Genomic DNA, 18,795 nt, shown 5'->3' on the forward strand with positions numbered 1-18,795 from the left:
TAACTAGTGTCTTTGTAATTGTTACATAATCCAACTAATGTAATGTAATCCACCCCTGAGCGGCTCACACCAAGTGGCTCCCCAAAATCAAAATATCAATTTTCTAATTAGCCATTTCAACATGTGAAAATGTAAAGATTCGCCCGCGAACCCCTAGCCTCAGATTTGTGCAGTAGCAGTCTTTTATGTATACTTACAAGCACATAACTTAATATCTCATAAGAATATATGCAGCTTTCAACAGCTTATAAGCTAAGGCTCTTAACTCTTGCAGGTGTTGTTTGTTTATGTAAGGGGTTCACAGCAAGTTCTTATCTATATAAGAGATCACAGGCAAATTTTTATCTGCATAAGAGGGTTCACAGGCAAATTCTGACATTTCTATAGCTTCTGCATATGTGTTAGGAGAACCGGCCGTAAATCATGTAGGTTTTCCCAGAATATGGGGTACAAAAGAGCTAAGTAGGTTCAATGCCTGCAACTAATAGAAGGGAGTCATGCATAAAATGTAGAGATTCTCTAACTAGAAGACTGAATGCTGGGGTTCCCACAATTCATGCAAATTATATAATTCTTATATGTTCAGAGTTGGGGTTACATAAGTGCTTCTGAATATCTGATATTGTCTGATGCTTTATTAATCTAGATCTGCATTCATAACACTATTCCCCTCTCAAAGATCTTGAACTTTAAGATATAGAATCACTGAAGTGATTTTTTATATATTATTATTATAATTTCTCTGTCATTAATAAAGTATTATAAATTCTTGAATATACAAGCTTCTGCATTTCTACTGCTTGTTTATATAGATATTCTGCATATGTATTGCTGCTGGTTGCAGTAGATATTCTTTGTTATAGAATAGTAATTATTTTTATTATAAAAGTTCAGTATTTTATCATGTACTTGTTTCTTTATTTATTTGCTTGTCTGATTGCTGTATTATTTGTTATTTATTATTATATTGTTTATTAACAAGTTATGGAACTAGTAACTTTAGTATATTATAGTACAGATATAAATAAAGATTTTCTTATTCTCTTATTCTTCTTTTTCTTCTATTATGTCTGAATGCAAGCATTGTTATCTTTATTAGCTATCAATTCATTATAATATCTTTATCTAAAAATTTTATTTCTTATAACAAAAAGAATACTTTTTTCTGCTTTATCTGTATATACTCAATATTCATAAACTGTTTAGATAAAGCTAAATCATATATATAGAATACTGAAAAGAAATCTTATGCTTATTATTTAGAATGTTAAATCTGTATCTGTTATAATATAAGTAGATCTTTGTTTGTGCTTCTTGTTGTTCTGATATAGCTATAGATTTCAAAGTTCACTATTGATATTATTTGTTGGCTCTTATATTTTAAAGAAGAATACTATAGTTTCAATACAGTTAATTTATATTATTCTTACAACATCAAGTGCATAAGCATACTTGTATAAGAATTTCATGAACTTGACTCTGAAGCCATCAAATATTATTATTGCCAGATTACTTCTATTCTTGAAGAATTACTGTTCTACTTTATATTATGAAGTCAAGATTATAAATCTTGTGTTTAAAGCAAAATCTATTAAAAATAGTTTATTTAAGTTCTCTTGTTTGTTAACTCTAGTTTGTACTGTTCTGTCTCAGATTGAAAATAAAGTTAGATTTAACTTCTTACAAAAGTGTATTATTTATAGATTTCTTGATAATAATATTACTTTATCATCAGATGTATATATCTTATCTTGGTATCTTTAGTTATAGAACTATACTTAATTCTTTTTTACTTTTATCAAATATTCTATCAGACTATCTCTTAATACAAAAATTATTCTCAGTCTTCTGCTGAATATTATTTGTATGTTGTTGATCAACTTCTAAATCTTGTCTGATCTTCTAAATTCAAAGCTGTACATTACTTTAAACAGAAACATGTGTGTTACAGAGTATTCTGATTTATTATATGTAAATTCTACATACACAAGCTACTTCTTCTAATTATCTTATCTATAATTATAATAGTTGTGAAAATATCTTTTTAAGATCTTGTTTAGTATCTTTTTTTGATTATCTGTTTATAGGTGGAATACTATGTTAAGTTTTTATCTAATTTTTATATGAAAATATAGCTCTGACCAGTATTCACTCATGAAGATAAATTCTTAGTCTGAAATAATATTGTTTAAAAATCTAAAGTTTTTAAATATTCTTCTGAATAAGAAATTTATTATTTTTAATATATCAATTTTCTTTCTATATACAAGAAAATATGCAAGCTTTATAAATTAATCCACAATAACCAGAACTATATTATATAAATTTCTCTTCTCTTTACTCAGAGAGAGATCTGTTATAAAATTTATAAATATTAAATACCAGAGACTACTGAATGTCAGCAACAATGCAAGTAGCTTATATAATTTATATGTTGAAGTCTTCTTTTATTAGCAGGTTTGATATTTGTATATATATATCTAAATATCTTATCTTATTAATTACTAATCACATTTTTGCTGGAGCAAGATAAATATTTTTACCACACTAAAGTGATCTGCAAATAAATTATTATAATAGACTTATAGTAGTTTTTATCTTAGAACTAAATTATTAGAGATATAAATTCTGCTGCTCTTTATTAAAAGATCTTATTTATTTATTTTTCACTCTAACTGCTAAGATTTTATCTTAGCAAATCTTGCTTGTGCAGAGAAATATATCTCTGTATTTCTAGTAGCAAGTCTAATATACTTATAGTTGATTTATTATAAATTTTTTTATCTTTTATTACTGTATTTATGTATATACAGAGAATTCAGAATCTTTTATAATTTCTTTATTAAGTTTCTTCAGCATCTCTGACTGATGCTTTCTAAACTAACTTAACTATCTTAATATTATCAGATTTTTTCTGTACTATCTCTATTCCACTGCTTTGAATAGTATGAGCAGTATATACTTGAATATCTTTTTTATTAAAGAAAGTTTTTTTAAATAAGTTTTATTCTGAAACACTATCTGTATAATATTGTTTGAGTATATATATTAGCAGACCAATGTCTTCTTCTAGTTTAATATAATCTGATTTTCATGATAGTGTATTAGCTAAGTTATACTTTTCAGAGTAGTAGAGAACTTTAAAGTTGTATACTCTGAGAATCTCTATCTATCTTATATATTATTGTTATGTTATCTTGTTTGTGAACTTTATAAATAAATAAAGATTTGTATGATCTGTAATTATCTTTACAGAATACTTTATTTCTTCTTAGTACTATTGTTAATAAATAAATACTTAAATGATAATCAATATCTTCTTATCTAATATATTATAAACTTGTTGGGTCTGATTAAACTTGAATAATTAGTAGATCACTAAATATTATTTATTGTTAAATAACTGTAACAATATTATATCTGCAGTATATTCTGAAGTATCTGTTTCCAGATATATTCTATATTCTAGATTGTAGTGACAGACAACAGATTCTCCAGAGAAGACTACTTTTAATGCATGAAATACTTCTCTGACAGTAAATATTAGAAGAAATACCCTTTTTTTTGGTTTATTTTCACTATATTTTAAGAGATCTGCCAACAGTACTATAATAACTGTTAGAAGCTTAGCTAGATGCTGTAGGAAGTGAATTCTTGTTGCTAACTAAGTAGCTATAATAATAAAATACTAAGACAGGCTTTAGAAAGAGGGCTTAGAATAAGGGCTTGCTATAGACACATAACAAGCTTTCATATCAGATAAATATTTATTCTCTTAGCTCTCTACAAGCTTCAGGCATGCTCTTATGCTAGCAGGTTATTAGCTGTCTTATCTAAAAGATATTTTTCAATCTTTCATACTTTCTGTTATTACTTTAACTATTTTGGTGGCCTAGACTTTATAAAATTTACTACATGAAAGATACAAATCTTGTGTGAGCAACTTTTCAGATTCTGTGCAGAATATCATGTATAGTCCAGGTCAAATTCTAGCTATTTAATTTAATATTGAAGCTTTCTTCTATATATCTGGCTTGCCAGAATCTCATCCACTTTCTATTTATTCTTATCATGAATTATAACAGAGTTGGAGAGATCTGTACTTTAATCAGAAAGAGAGTTATTCACAGCTTTTCTTAGCTTATCTAGAGAGAACACAGAGTAGATTTTTATAAAGCTTAATAGTCAGAGCTAATAGTTATTATTAATCTTATTTACTATTTTAAAAAGTCTTTGTTCTGCTTTACCAGCTTTCTGCTTGATTAGTCAACACTATAGTTCTTTAGTAACAAGAATATCTTATTCTTAATACTGAAATCAGATTTGTGACAGTGCTTATTTGTCTAAATATTTATAATTCTCTATATCTTTTTTATGTCTTATCAGATCTTATTTTATATTTTCTGTAGAGATCTTATCTATTTCTAAGTCTTTTTCTGACTAATTGTTTTGTTTCAGAACAATAAAGCATTCTCAAATAATTACTTTTTCTAATTAAAAAAGATTCTTGATTTATATTCATTCACTATCTGAAATAGTAAGATTTTAGTACTAGTGCTAACTGCAGCCACTGCATGATTTATTATTGATAGACAATTGTTCTAATTATTCTGATAGTGATTAATATACAGTCTCAGGCATATGATCAGATGCTGGTTTGTAATCTCAGTCTGTTCATTTATTTAAGTATAATAAGCTGTAAAGAGCTTTAGCTTAATATCCAGAATCTTTAAAATCTCTCTTCAGAATTCTGAAACAAACTGAGCCTCCCAATTCAAGATAATAGTATCAGATGCTCTATAGTATTAGTACTAATTTTTTAGAAATAGCTTGGCCAGTTATATAGTATTTACTTGATGAGTTGTTAATAATAATATTAGTTTCTTGCTCAGCTGGCAAATAATAACCAAAATAACACTGTGGCTCTATTTACTTATAGAGATCTTTATGAACTTTATAAAAATATGCTGCCAAAATCTTTTAGAGACTGATAGTAGCTTTAATAGTTTCAGGTCTTTATTCTGAGGTATTTTATTTCTTTGGCAGATCAGACAATTACTTATAAACTGTTCTATATCTCTTTAATAATTAAGTTAATAAAATCTTCTGCTAACTAACTTTATAGTTCTCTTCTTCTCTGGATATATAACAAAGAGTTGGTTATGAATCTTCTTAAGTAACTGAATTCTCATGCTGAAATCTTTCTCTATTGAAATAACAAGACAGCTCTTAAAGCACAACAGTTTATCTTTTATACTCTATTTACTGTTCTTCTTTATCTGGTGCTGCTATTTCTTTCATTACTTGATGATGTAATTTGTGATCAGAATCTGATCTATTAGTACTATATTCTCTCTCTTTAAAGTAGCTATATCAACTTTCTTTAGCTGTTTTTCTTAAATTCTGAAGTTAATAGAATCTGGCTTCAGTAGCAGTTGCAGATGAAGAGATTTTTTGAATATCTCTGGATTTCAGAGCAACTTTATGTATCAGCAAGAGTATTCTGTCTTCCAGACCAATATTAAATAACAAAGTAGAATCAGAATAGAAATTCAGCTTAATAAGTCTATTAGATATTCAACTTCTTCTTGATTATAAAGTACTTTAATACTTTGTAATTAGTAAAAATCTTAAATTTCTTTTTCTGTTATAATTTTTCCAGTTTAGCATATTATTTTGCTAAAGTATATATTACTGCTAATATCTCTTTATTATAGATCTTGTAGTTTTACTCTGCTTCACTTATTAATGCTGAATAAAAGATTATTAGATATTACTAACTATTCTCAAACTTCTGAAAAAGAACTCTGCTAATTGTGCTGTCAGATGCATCTGTCTTCATTCTTATTTTCAAAGTTAAGTTATAATATTAAAGAACTGAAGTCTCTATTAGTACTTTTTTTAACTAATTAAAAACTTGTCTGTATTATTCTGTCTATTCAAATAATTAATTCTTTCAGATTAGTCAGCGCAGTGACTTAGAAATTGAACTATATAACTGCACAAATCTTTAATAGAAATTACAAAAATCTAAGAAGAATTAGATCTCTTGAACTATAGTGAAAATTTTTAATTACTGATAACAGTAATTTTCTTCAGATTAATCTCCACACTATTGATATTAATAATAAATCTCAAGAATCTTGTCTTTTGTATATGAAATTCATATTTTGTAATACTTGCTTGAAAATCTGTCTTCTACAGTTAAGCTAGCATCTGATACACATACTTCTTGTGCTCTTTAAGAGTTCTGCTAAAGATTAGAAGATCATCTACATAAATCACCAGAAACTTATCTAGAAAGTTAAAAAAGATAATATTGATAAATCTCTGAAAGACAGAGAATTTATTGCTTAGCTTAAATAAAATAATATTATACTTATAAGTTTTATATCAAGTGCGGAAACTAATCAGATCTTGAGAGACAGAGTTTATTAGAATTTAATAGAAGCTCTGCCAGATATCCAGTTTTATAAAGAACCTCATCTTATTTAAAAGATTTATAATCTTATTAATTAAGAGAAGAAAGTACTGATCTTTTTTTTGAAATAGTATTTATCTTTCTATAGTTTACACAGAATCTTATCTTTTTGTCAGTATGTATAATCAGAATTAAAGAGACAAATAATATTACTGTAAAAAAGATAAAATCTTTATTTAGATTAGCTTCAAGATATTTCTTAATCATCTCTAGCTTCTCCACACTTATTTTGTAAAGTGGTATGTAGCTAATATCTCTGTTAGAGTTAGATTCTTCAATCAGATTAATTTTATAGTTAATACTGAATCTGAAAAAGAGCAGCTGGTTTAATATCATCTTAAAAACTATATTCTGGAACTCTCTATAGTATTCTGATAAGTTTTTATTAATTAGTTTTTTATTATTTTTTTCTGCTCTGACAATTGTTTTCTTTTTTTTCTTCTTAAAAAAACTATCTATTTTACAAAAACTGGTAATATAAATAAATGCTCTTTACTACTTTACTGTTCTGTGGAAAGAAGTCATACTAATAAATGCTATATTTACTACTACAGGTGTTTGTATCTGCTGGAGATTAGCTTTATAGCTTAGAGCTAGAGCTATATAATTCTTACTGACTTCTGATTAATTAGTTTAATTCACTAGTACACTGGCTAATTCTTTTGAGTTTAGCATTATTTTTAACTTTGTGTTCTTGATCTTTATCAACAGATTGTGATGATCCATATCTACTTGCCAAATTAAGTCAGTATTTGTATTGGATTGCTTTAAAATTTCAAGAAAAATTAAGATTTAAAGCTTCTCAATTACTTCTCACTATTCAGGTCAGACAAGTTACTGTTTTTCTATATCAAGCTAGATTCTTTGCTCCACAAGTGCCCGGCGCAGGTGGCTCAATGGCAACAGCACCACCTGGCTCAGGCTGCCCTCCTCCGGGGGCAGGGGTTTAAATCCCCTCACAGGCACCACTAATGTTTTTTTGCCTGCCAAAGAAGGCAATAAAATTTAGATAGTATCAGCTCTATTCTCAACTAAAAGCCAGGAGCCTTTAGGAGCTGCCTTTAACTGAAGAATAGCTTTGAAAACCACCTGACTGGCTAGAACCCTTGCTGCCCTACTGCATGCAAGGTAGAGGGTGTGCTTGACCACTAGCTGTGTGCTTGGCTAGTGGCTGGTGGAGGGAACTAGCTAGACAGAGCACTTCAGACCTATCTTGATCTATTAAAGCTGTGTGTGGGTCCTCCCTGCTTAGCAATAACTTAGGGCTAAGTCTTAGATATAGCATGGTGAAAAGATTATAGAATAGGTAGTTAGTTTCAGAGGGTGACCAGACTCTCTGAAGTAAGACTGCAAAGCCAATTAATAAGCTGGGATGCTGAGATTGATAGCTGGAAGCCTGGGGCTTGGGGGGTTCTGGGTGGGCAGCAGCCCTTAGCTAGGGAAGCATAACCTGCTAGGGGGCCTGACAGGACAGATGCAGCAGTTGGTTGTTATAGATATTGTATATAGCAGCTTAAGGTGCAAAGCCTTTTAGAAGGAATCAAAGTAAAATAGAATGCATCTTGATCTGAAAATCTAGCTGATTTAATAGAGATTCAAATTGAAGAATCAGACAAGAAAATAGCTAAAGATAGCCATCTAAATAGAATTAAAAATCTAAACAATAAATCTTTAATTCTTTATTCAGATAGATCAAAAGCTGAAGAAAATCAATATGCTGGTGCTGGTGTATACAATTTACAAGATAATATTAGATTCTCATAGAATCTAGACAAATATCTTAAAGTCTTTAATGCAGAACTATTTGCTATAGATAGAGTATTTAAATTAGCAAGTTCTATCTCTGAGTTTCAATCAAGATCAATATCAGATATCTGGGTATTTTCTGATAGCCAAGCTGCTATTCAGAGACTTATGAACCAAGATCTTAATTCTGGCTTATATTATCTTCAATCTATAAGAAAAACTGCTAAGTATATTAGAAATCAACAAATTAATCTACATCTTCATTGGGTTCCTGCACATGTAAATATATATGAAAACAAAGAAGCTAATCTAGCAGCAAAGAAAGCTACAGAATTAAATTAAGTTTGTTCAGAGAGATATATATCTCTTACTTATATAAAAAGACAAATAAAAGAACAAGCAATAATAAAGTAGTATGAAGATCTTTTTATTAGAGAAAGCTCTACAAATCACTACTATTAATTTAAAATAAAGTCCAGATGGAAAGCATCAGCTCTTTTTATATCTAAGAAGATATGGTCAACTTTTTGTTAATTAAAGCTTGGTTATAGATATTTCAGATCTTATCTTGTAAGATTATCTAACTACTCTTTTAACTTATACTTTTTCTGCAATTGTGTTGAAAATCCAAAGCATTTATTATTAGCCTGCTTAGCTTATCAAACTGAAAGAAGAAAAATTCAACAAGAACTTAATATTTCTCAACTATCTTTAAATTTTATTTTTGAAACTGAATTAGGCCTAAAATAGCTAGTTTTATTTCTGAAATATACTAGAATAGCTACTAAACAGTAGCTTTCTCAAATATGTTAACTTTATTTCTTTAATTTGTGTTACACTGCTACAAGAATTTTGTTTTTCTTTGAAATTTATTTTATATACTATCTGTTATTTGACTTTTGTGGAGAAAAAACATCTTATATTATCTTGAAATACTTTGATTCTTCTATTTTTCAGTTTTTACAATGTACACTAAATAAATTCTAACAGATAAGCTGCTAGGTAGTCTTCATAGTTACTGACTGCATAAGACTATAATAAATAATAATAATAATAATAATAATTGCTCCACAAGTCAGGCTCTTTCAAGAATTATTGAATGGCTTTCAAGATCTGCTAGCAGTATGAAGATGTTCAAAAATCTTCTTTCATTAATTCAGAAATACAGCTGAATAAGATATATAATAAATCTCTTTTTCTTCTCTTTAAAGTTCTTTGTCTGACACTCTTCTAGAAGCCTCTTCAGATGTAATCTATATTTGATGCAGAGATTTAATACACAACTTTAATTAATAAATATATATCTGTTTGCTCTAAAGTCAACTAGAGATTTTATAGTTACAATATATTTATTGAAGATTATTTAATTAGATATAATAAAGAGTCTTCTATCTACTAATCTGCTTAAGTCTAATTTGTCTAGAAAGATCTTTAAGTCTGAGATAAAAACTTCTCTTAGACTTTTTCTTTTTCTGACTTGATTTCAGATTTGAAGTTAATCTCTTATACAGCTATTTGTATACTTAGTCTTTTGGTTCTTAAAAGATGCTCTTTTTCTCTGCATTTATAATATATTATATTCTTAATTTAATTATTCTTTACAGAAAGATCTGCTGGCTTAGGGATAATAGTATGAAATAAAAGAACAGTAGACTCCAGATTATCAGATTTTAAGCTGATAAACTTTAAGTAAAGAGATCTTACTATACTTGCTTTATATGTGTGTTGCTGCTGCTCTCTTCAGCTACTGATTTTACTTAATAAATAAGTTACTTGAGAGCATATTTTCTAAATCTTCTGAAAGATAGATAGATTTGTGCAGAATATAACAGACAGTATAATTAATTTATCTAAAATTCTGTTTAAAAAATTATCTCTATAGTTCTTTTTATTCACTCTAGCTTCACCTGCCAAGTGAAGAAATTTAATTATAAAGTTTATGTAATTATTTTTATTTTTTATGTAGAGATATCAGTAGTCAGACTTGGCCTTTTAAATCTTGTTTAAGTTCTTATATATACTTGCCAAGTATTTAAAAATCTTCTCTATTATAGTGAATCTTTCTGAGTGGTTAATTTATATTTAGAGAGCTAGATGCTTTACAGTATCTTCTGTTGTTCAGCTCTTAATATAAATAATCTTGCTGTTCTTATTAGTAAAGTAATTACTATTAATTTACAACTTGTTCTTTATTTAGAAGATTTAATACTCAAATACAGAATCTTTTTTATTAGAAAGAAAGTTAAAGTCAGTTATCTTGCTATTCTTTCTCTTACTAATACTTTTAATAAGATCCTTTTTCTTTATTATTAAGATATTAATCTGCATATTTAATTTCTGAATATATTTAAGTAGCTTATTTCTCTCAGCTTGCAGTCACTGCATGTTGAATCTTTTATTATTTATAGACTGTGCTATCTTTATATACATAAAGTTAGTATCTTTCTTCAAGATACAGAGAAAGTCTTTCTTTGAGATTACTGTTACAAAGTTTATGTTTTCTGATTTTTACATTATAAATTCTCAGTCTGATCTTCAGACTTTTCTATCAGAGTTGGAGCTTATTATTCTGATATTTAGTATCCATTTATCAGTTCATCAGTGTATTTGTTTATTTGTTAAAGACTTTAACCATGAATCTTCAAAGAGTTAAAGATATTAAAGATCTTAGTATTATGTTAGAAGCTTAGCTAGGCACTGTAGAAAGCAAATTCTCATTGCTAACTAGATAGCTATAATAATAAAATACTAAGACAAACTCTAGAAAGAGGGCTTGAGATGAGAGCTTACTATATACATACAATAAGCTTCTGTGTTGAATAAACATTTATTCTCTTAGTAAATTCTCTGCCTAGAGTTTAGGGCCTTGCTTTGAAATAATCTTTCACCAGTTTGCCAGCTCAGCCAGAAGGGTCATAGGTTCTCACAATAATTGAGTACTTTTATATAAATCTCTGATAGAAGTTTGCAAAATCTAGAAATATCTGAATATTATGAAAACTTTATAATAAGAGCTACTTTATGATTATCTGTACCTGCTTTGAATCTATCTTAATATCTTTGTTATTAATAATATATCTGAGATATAAGATTATTTGTCTTTTGAAAGTGCACTTAGCAAGCTTTGCAAATAACTGATATTTTCTTAGATACTCTATAACTAGTTTAATATATTTCTTGTGCTCTCTCTCTAAGACAGAGAAAATAAGAATACTGTTATAGTTGTTATGTAGATTCATCTTGAAAAAGTAATGTGGTTCTACTAACTGGTTTAATATCTTGTTTATTAATAGTAAAGAGTAATAGTTCTTCACTGTAACTATATTAAGATTATAGTAGTTAACACAGAGTCTGAGTTCTTCATCAATCTTAAGTATAAACAATACTGGAGTTTTTGTCAAACTTTATAATAAATATATCTAACTCTTCCATAACTTGTTCTCAATATACTCTTATAGAATCTCTGTCTGCTTGAGCAATAGTTTATAGATTAGTATATATAAGAGCTTGCAGCTGTCTTTAAGAATAATTAAATCACTGATTTTTATTAATTTCAGTAACTCTGCTACTTTTTCTTCTAAGAGAATATCTTTATAGTTTCTTAATCACTCAGGTACTTCTGTTAGAACTTGATTATTATCTGATGTGAAAATAATATAAAAGAGTTTGTTCTTGATATACACTGCTTAAAGAAATCTTTCTGTATTTAAAAGTTTCACTATTTTCTTTAAAAGTTAATAATATTATATCTTGTTCTTTCAGTCTATATCTGGGTGAAAGTCTTCCAACTATAATATATTTAGAACTATATTATATTAATTACTGTAAATGTATATCTTACATTCTTATTATTATTATTATTATTATTATTATTATTATTCATTATAGTCTTATGCAGTCAGTGACTATAAAGACTACCTAGCAGCTTATTTGTTAGAATTTATTTAGTGTACATTATAAAAACTGAAAAATAGAAGAATTAAAGTATTTCAAGGCAATATAAGATGTTCTTTCTTCACAAAAGTTAAATAACAGATAGTATATAAAATAAATTTCAAAGAAAAACAAAATTCTTGTAGCAGTGTAATACAAATTAAAGAAATAAAGTTAACATGTTTGAGAAAGCCACTGTCTAGTAGCTATTCCAGTATATTTCAGAAATAAAACTAGCTATTTTAGACCTAATTCAGTTTCAAAAATAAAATTTAAAGCCTCTGGCCCTACAGCTGCCCTAGCCCTGGAGTTCTCTAAGGCTTATCCAGAGGTCAACCAGGTCTGTAGGGAATGCAAATGCAGGAAGATACATCTTGAGCTATTATACATGCGCCTATAATAACTAACTGCTGTGAACTGTCCTCTCAAGCTAGTATTAACTATTCTGATTCTAGTTAAGCCACTACTGCCCAGCCTACTAATCTAGTAGCTAGCTCTAGAAGCTAAGCTAGCCTACTAGCTACTAAACCCTGCCTTTCAGTTGCTAATCTCAGCATCCCAGCCTACTAATTAGCTGTTACAGTCTCGTCATATTAATGACTAACCAATTATCTCTAGAGATAAACAGGAGTACCTTTGTTGGGTGGTTTTCAAATCCATTCCCCTGAATTGGCGCTCCACCTAGTTACCTAATTACTAGTTATTATTGGATTACTAGGTGAAGTAGCTTTTAGTAGTGCAGTGGAGCCTACCTACTTGCATCATTTTAACTTCACCAGATGCTTGGTGGACCCCACTTGATTATTCAATTATTAGTTATTATTGGATAACTAGGTGGAGTAGCTTTTAGTAGTGCAATAGAGCCTACATATTCACATTCATTTAACTTCACCAGATGCTAGGTGGACCTACTATCTCTACCCAATTATCAGTTATCATTAGGTAAGAGGTAGTGAGTAGCTTAGTTGAGCCATGAGCATACATGCATTGCTTTTTACACCACAACTTTGGTGGGTAAAAAAGTATGCCAGTTGAAGAATTTGAACCCCACACTCTGAGATGTACCTGCAGCTCATTTACCAGTAAGCCATCTGGCTATCTTACTACCTTTATAATCTTTATAAAATCTGTTATAGTGAGTTGAATCTTATAAATATTATACTAATTAGTCTCAGCTCTGTTCAACATCTTAATAACTCTTATAAATGTCTCTGGTTAATTCCAGTCTAATTAACATGTTAGTTTGTAGAAAATACTGTCTATTGTAGTACTTGAATTTAACAGTGCAGCTTGTTCTATAAGATTATCTGATAATATAGTTAGTATGACTGATAGATACATACTGTATCTGCTTGTCTTCTCTATTAAATTAATATTCTGTTTTTCTAATATTTGACTTAAATTTTGTATGAGCTTTGCTGCTCTGATCTTTATCTGATTTTTGTGAGAATCCACAACTCTTCTGGCTAAGCTGACAGACTGGTGAAAGGTTGTTCCAGAGCAAGACCCTAAACTCTAGATGGAGAATTTGCTAAGAAAATAAATATTTATCTGACATAAATGCTTGTTGTATGTATATAGTAAGCTCTTGTCTCAAGCCCTCTTTCTAGAGTCTGTCTTAGTATTTTGTTATTATAGCTATCTAGTTGGCAACAAGAATTTGCTTCTTATAGTATTGTTAGAAGCTTCACTAGGTGCTGTAGAAAGTGAATCCTTGTTGCCAACTAGGTAGCTATAATAACAAAATACTAAGACAGGCTCTAGAAAGAGGGCTTAGAGTGAGAGCTTGCTATATACACACAACAAGGTTTCATGTTGAATAAACATTTATTTTCTTAGTGAATTCTCTGCCTAGAGTTTAGGACCTCACTCTAAAACAGCCTTCCACCAGTCTGCTAGCTCAGCCAGAAGAATTGTGGGTCCTTATATTATCTTTTTACAAGCTTCAAACATGCTCTCATGCTGACAGATTATCAGCTATCTTATTTGAAAGATATTCTCTAATCTTTTATGCTCTCTGCCATTGCTCTAACCATTTCAGTGGCCCAGGCTTTGTAGGATTTGCCATGTGGAAGACATGAATCTTGTGTGAATAACTCTTTAGATTTCATGCAGAATATCATGTATAGTTTCAGTTGAACTCTAGTTATTTAATTCAGTATTAAAGCTTCCTTCTATAGATCTGGCTTGCCAGAATCTCATCCACTTCCCATTTATTCTCATCATAAATTATAACAGAGTTAAGAAAATCTGCACTCTGGCTAGAAAGAAGATTATCTGCTGCTTTTCTTAGCTTATCTGAGAAGAATACAGAATGAATCTTTATAGAGCTTGATAGCTGAAGCTGGTAGCTATTACCAATCTTATTCACTATTTTGAAAAAGTCTTTGTTCTACTTTACCAGCTTTCTGCTTAGTTAATCAACACTATAGTTCTCTAGTAATAAGAATACTCTATTCTCAACACTAAAATCAGATTTGCAGTAATACTTATTTGTCTGAATCTTTATAGCTCTCTGTATCTTCTTCATATCTTGTTAAGTCTTATTCTACATCTTCTGTAGAAATTTCATTCATTTCTGAGCCTTCTTCTGGCTGATTCTTCTATTTCAGAACAATGAAGTATTTTTAAATAGTTACTTCTTCTAAGTAAAAAAGGTTCTTGATTTGTATTTGTTCATCATCTGAAATAATAAGATCTCAGTACTAGTACTAACTACAGCCACCACATGATCTATTATTGATAGAAAATCATTCCAATTAATCTGATAGTAATTAATGTATGGCCTCAGGCATGTGATCAGGTGCTAGTTTGTAATCTTAGTCTGTCTATCTGTTTGAGCATGGTAAGCTGTGGAGAGCTTCAGCTTAACACTCAGAATCTTTATAAATTTTTCTTCAGAATTCTAAAACAAACTGAGATCTCTAATTCAAGACAATGATATCAGATGCTCTATAGTATTAGTAGTATTCTTCTAGAAATAGCTTGGCTAGTTCTACAGTATTTACTTAGCAGATTGTTAATAATAATATCAGTTTCTTGCTTAGCCAGCAAACAATACCAAAATAGTATTATGGTCTTATTTACTTATAAAAGTCTTTATGAAATTTATAGAGATATACCACCAGAGTCTTTCAGGTGTAAGAATTTGCCGCGAACCCCTTACACAGACAAACAGCACCCATGAGGGCCAGAGGACTCAGCTTGCAAGCTGCTGGGAGTTGCATATGTTCTCACAAGGCACTAAGTCATGTGCTTGCAAGCACACATAAAAGACCATCACTGCATGAATCTCTTGCTGGGAGCCAGTGGTAATCTTGTTTACAAGTTGTATATAGTTGCCAGAATACAGATCTTTTATCTTGTGTACTCTTTTTCCATGTATATTTCCTCTAGAGATTCATTGTCACACTGATCTACATGTACAATCCTCACATCAGGAACTGGTAGTGACTTTAACAGTTCTAAAGCTTTATTTTGAGATATTTTATTTCTTCAGCAGATCTGTTAGGAGAACCAGTTGTAGATCATGTAGGTTTCCTCAGAATTAGGGGTATAAAAGAGTTAAGTAAGTATGATGCCCATAACTAATAAAAGAGAGTTGTGTGTAGAATGTAGAGATTCTCTAACTAGAAGATTAAATACTGAGGTTCCCACAATTCATGTGAATTATGTGATTCTTATACATTCAGAGTTAGAGTCATGTGAATACCTCTGAACATCTGATGTTGTCTGATACTTGGTTAATCTAGATCTATATTTGTAATACTATTTCTCTCTTCAGAGGTCTTGAACTCTGAGGCATAGGGCCACTAAAGTAGTTTTTTGTATATTATTGTAGCTTCTCTATTATTGGTAGAGTATTGTAGATTCTTAAATGTACAAGCTTCTGCATTACTACTACTTGTCTATATAAACATCATGGATGTATATTACTGCTGATTGCAGTAGACATTCTTTATTATAGAACAGCAATTATTTTATTACAAAAGTCTAGTGTTTTGTTATATACTTGTTTCTTTGTTTATTTGCTTGTCTGATTGCTATATTGTTTGTTGTCTGTTGTCATATTGTTTATCAACAAGTTATAGAACTAGCAATCTTAGTATATTATAATATAGGTATAAATAAAGATCTTCTTATTCTTGTTCTTCTCTTCTTCTTCTTCTATTATGTTTTGATAAGAGTGTTGTTGTTTCTTCTATGCTACTCTTTATTATTATATCTTTTTTGAAAAATCCTGTCCCTAATATTAAAGAGAAGATGTTTCTCTACTTGATATGCATATATTTAATGTTCACTAATCATTTAGATGAAGCAGAGCTCTGTATATAAAACTCTGAAAAAGAATCTTGTGCTTATTATTTAGAGTGCTAAATCTGTACTTATTGTAATATAAGTGCATCTTTATTTGTTCTTTCTTGTTGGTCTGATATGGTTATAGATACTCAAATTTGCTTTTAATATTGTATATTAACTCTTATATCTTTAAGAGAAGTATTACTTTTTTGATACTACAGATTCTTGCTGTTCATATAATATGAAGTGTATAAGTGTACTCATGCAAGAATTTTATAAGCTTGACTCTGGAGCTGCCAAATATTATTATTATCAGACTACTTCTGTTCTTAAAGAATCTTCTATAAAATGTTGTTATTCTGAACCATATTAATAAACTAAAACTGTAAATCTTGTATCTGAAGCTGAGTCTGTTAAGAATAATTTATCTGAACTTCTTTATTTATCAAGTCCAGTTTATGCTGTCCTATTTTAAGTTAAGAATGAGATTGAAAACATCTGTGTCTTGCTTGATTATCTTGCTACTTATTTAACAAGTAAGATAAGGACTCTTTAAGATAGCACAAAAGCTGATATTGTAGATCTTCTTCATTATCTTTACTTATTTTCAGACTAACTTCTGCTTAGACTAATCTCATATCTTCTATTAATTATCTAACCAACACTGTTTCTTCTGGTTTTTATAGTTTCATAAAAGCACTTTATTCTTGTTATAGTTCTTTGTCTGTTATGTCTTCTTCTGTGACTGTATTTTCTGTTGTAGCTCTGTCTGTTATTGTATTAAATATATCTGTAACTTTCAAGTCTTGCTTATCTATAGCTAGTTTGCCACTGTTATAGCCATATCTTAGGTGCTCTTGTGATATATCTTCTCATCATTAACTTCTTAGTTTTGTAGGCACATTGTGATCTTTATGTTTATTTTGTCTCATGTCTATCTTTCTTTCTGTATGTAGATTTGTTTATCTTCTTGTAATTATGTCTTTTTCTTAGATAATTCTTAAGAGTCTCTTGTGCATTTTCAAGATTTTCCTCAGATTCTCACATCAATTTCTCAATAGAAAATTCTTTCTACTTTACTAGATAATATCTCTTGCAGTAGCATGCTTTGTCATTTAAAATCTTATCTACTTCTGACTTATGATAGTTGTCTACCAGTACTGTGGGAGAACACATTAGCATCTTACCTATTCCCATACAGTATGATTCCAATAATGAGACATGGAAAATATTGTGAATCTGATAGCTTAGAAAAAGCTTCAGTTGATATATATTATTTTCTATAGCCTCTATTACTGAGAAAGATTTATAGTAATTGTTGTCTAACTTCTTGCAAGAATATATTATTTACAAATTTCTTAATAACAACATCACTTTATCACCAAATGCATACACTTTATCTTAATATCTTTGGTTATAAAACTGTGCTTGATTCTCTTTTACTTTTGTTAAATATTCTACCAGACTATTTCTTAATATAGAGATTATTCTCAGTCTTCTGTCAAACATTCTGTACATCATTATTATTATTAATTAACTTTTGAATCTTGTCTAATTCTTTAGATTTAAAGCTGTACATTACTTTAAATGAGAATATGTATGTTGTAGAGTATTCTGACCTATTATATACAAATTCTGCATACACAAGCTACTTCTTTTAATTATCTTGTCTATAACTACAATAAATATAAAGATATCTCTTCAAAATCTTGTTCAGTATCTCTGTTTAACTGTCTTTTTGTAAATAGAATGCCATGCTCAGTTTTTGTCTAACTTTTATATGAAAACATAGCTCTGACCAGTATTCACTCATGAAAATAGATCTCTGATCTGAAATAATATTATTTGAAAATCTGAAGTCTTTAAACATTCTTTTAAACAAAAGATTTATCATCTCTGATATATTAATCTTCTTTCTATACACAAGAAAACATGCAAGCTTTGTAAATTAATTCACAATAATCAGAACTATATTGTATGAATTTCTCTTCTCTTTATTTGAAGAGAGATCTGTTATAAAGTTTATAAATATTAAATACTAGAGATTACTGAATGTCAGTAATAATATAAGTAATCTATATGATTTATGTGTTGGAGTCTTCTCTTGTTAGCAGGTTTGGCATTTACATATGTACATCTAAACATCTTGTCTTATTAATTATTAATTATATTTTTGCCAGAGCAAGATAAATATCTTTGCCATGCTAAAGTAATCTATAAATAAGTTGTTATGGTGAACTTGTAGTAGTTTCTGTCTTAGAGCTGGATTATTAGAGATGTAGATTCTGCTACTCTTTATTAAAAGATCTTCTTTATCTATTTTTCACTCTGATTGC

Source organism: Coccidioides posadasii, chromosome 2 (assembly GCF_018416015.2).
Source record: "Coccidioides posadasii str. Silveira chromosome 2, complete sequence".
Taxonomy (NCBI): Eukaryota; Fungi; Ascomycota; class Eurotiomycetes; order Onygenales; family Onygenaceae; genus Coccidioides; species Coccidioides posadasii.